Here is a 2,318-nt window from a genome sequence, read left to right as displayed (position 1 = left end):
CGCGGATCGTTGACTCTTTAGCTCTGCCAGCCTAGCTTTACCGACCCTCCGTGCCGAGGGCGAGTCGTGGCGGCTCCAGGCGGAATGAGGTCCTGGAACGAGGGCAGGCCAGGGTGGGCTGGCGATCGCCGGCAAGGCCGCTGGGGATTGGCCCGAGCCCGCGGGGGCTCCTAGGGCTCCAGCGGGTGGAGGGCAGGGCGCTCGGGGCCATTTGCTGGGGAACGCCGTTCTTCTCTTTGTAGGACACAGAAGACAGAAAAGCCGAGGCTCGAGAAGTACTTTTCTCAAGCTGGAGAATCCCACAGAGTAGCCTCCCCGAGGCCTCGGCCGGTCTCCTTCCACACTGGGCCTCTCCTCTGTTACGCTTCCTCAGCCAGACTGAGCAGTTAGCAGAACTCCTAAAGGGATTGCTTTGCTTCTTCCTTTATTTATTTGTTTGTTTTCTTAAACCCTCACCTTCCCTCTTGGAGTCAGTACTGTGTATTGGCTCCAAGGCAGAAGAGCACTAAGTGCTAGGCAATGGGGGTCAAGTGACTTGCCCAGGGTCACCCAGCTGGGAAGTGTCTGAGGCCAGATTCGAACCCAGAACCCCATCTCTAGGCCTGACTCTCCATCCACTGAGCTACCCAGCTGCCCCTGCTTTTTTCCTTTAGGAGAGGGCGCTCTCTAGGAAGTCTAAGGAACCTTCAGGGTCCTTCCCCATAGCTCATGCCCATGAAAGCCAAAGGGCAAGACTGAGAGAAGACAGGAAGCCCCAAGGCCATGGCGTCCAAGCCTCTCATTTACAGCCACAGGAATGGCGGCATCCCTCAGAGAAAGAGCCCAAGGTCTGAGTGAATCCCAGGCACTCTATTCCACTTCATTTCTTTTGTATTCGATCTGAGTTTCCCAGGCTTGGGATTCCAGACTGGACAGAAATGAATACCGTGTTTTTACGTGTACTGGGGGAAGCCGGGAAATAGCATTGAAAGGGGGGGAGGGGGCCGAGCCCACAGTCACAAGTGACGGGCAGGATTCCGCGCCGAGGCTCCCTTGAGAGGCACCAGATAGCTAGTGCTGTGAGTCCTCCCGTGTCCCACCTGCCGTCTGGCACCCCAGGCTCTCGGTGACCTTTGATGGGCCACAAGCTTCCCTTGAAGACCTGGAACTCCTGACCGTGGGCCGTGACGCCTGCAGGCACCAAGGCCTGGCACACGTGCAGGAGATGCCGAGTTCTCCCAGACTCTCCCCCTGCTTGCACAAAAGCTTCCGTGCTTTGGCCCTGCCTCCCAGCATCCTCGACTTGGGCGCCTGTCTGGGCTCATTCCCTTGGAGCAAGGCTAGTGGTTGCAGCGTCTCCTCCTCGGGCCTCACCGCGGCCTCCAGCCCGGGCTCTCTGCAGCTGTGCAGCTTGTATTCTTGAAACAGAGCCACGTGGGTCTGCCGGCCATTCCCCAGGGCACAGCGGTTGGCGGCCTGAGCCTTGTCTGGGCCCCGAGAGGCCCTTGGGTGCACCTGGAATGCCTCCAGGAGCCCCCATTTCCTTGAGCGACACGTGTGCCCTCTAGCTCCCCCCTGGGCCGCGCCTAGAAGTCAGGGCTTTTCTCGGGCTTCTGTGTTGGTGGGCTCGGCTGCCTAGTGCTTGCCTGCCCACGGTAGGCCTTTGGGGAGAGCCCGGGGGAGGGGCTGCCCATCACAAAGCCTCATGGAGGCCCCCTGCCCAGCGCACATCTGCTCTTGGGGACCCAAAGGCTCCGGGAATCTCTCCTAACTAAAGCGGTGCCCCTCCCCCTCCCCGCACCTGCTCACCAGAGGCCAGCCCGGGCCTGGGCGCCAGGCTCAGGGTATGCTGCGGCTCCCTCCCTCCCCCCTCTGCGGCCGGGTTATTTTAGCCCCTTATCTCTGACTCGTCTTCTATTAAAAGAAGCTGGGGGGGACGTTGCTGAGCAGCTGGAGAAGGGAGGGCAGCGGGAGGGGGGATCCCAGAATGGGCCGGGCTGCAAGGCAGAGCAGGGCCCCGCCCCCGCCCCGCAGCCTTGCCCAGGTGACCCCCCAGAGTGACAAGTGGGGGGGGGCAGCTGCGGGCTGGAGCCAGGAATTCCCTCCAGGGCCGGCTCCCTGCGTGCCCTGCCTCAGTTTCCCCGGCGCTCCCAGCACGCCTGCCCCAGGCCCGAGGCGCGGCCTTCGGGAGGAGCCTGGGGGTGGGGGAAGAAGTCGGGGCGGGGCTCCGGCCGCGTGCCTGGGAACAGCTGCGGGCCGCGCTGGGCCGCCTGGAATGCGGGACTTTTATGGAAACTTGCAGCTCGCGACGCTGCGGCCAAGGGGGTGGAAGGAAGCGG

The sequence above is a fragment of the Gracilinanus agilis genome, chromosome 4 (genome assembly GCF_016433145.1).
Source record: "Gracilinanus agilis isolate LMUSP501 chromosome 4, AgileGrace, whole genome shotgun sequence".
Taxonomy (NCBI): Eukaryota; Metazoa; Chordata; class Mammalia; order Didelphimorphia; family Didelphidae; genus Gracilinanus; species Gracilinanus agilis.
This window is presented reverse-complemented; position numbering follows the sequence as displayed.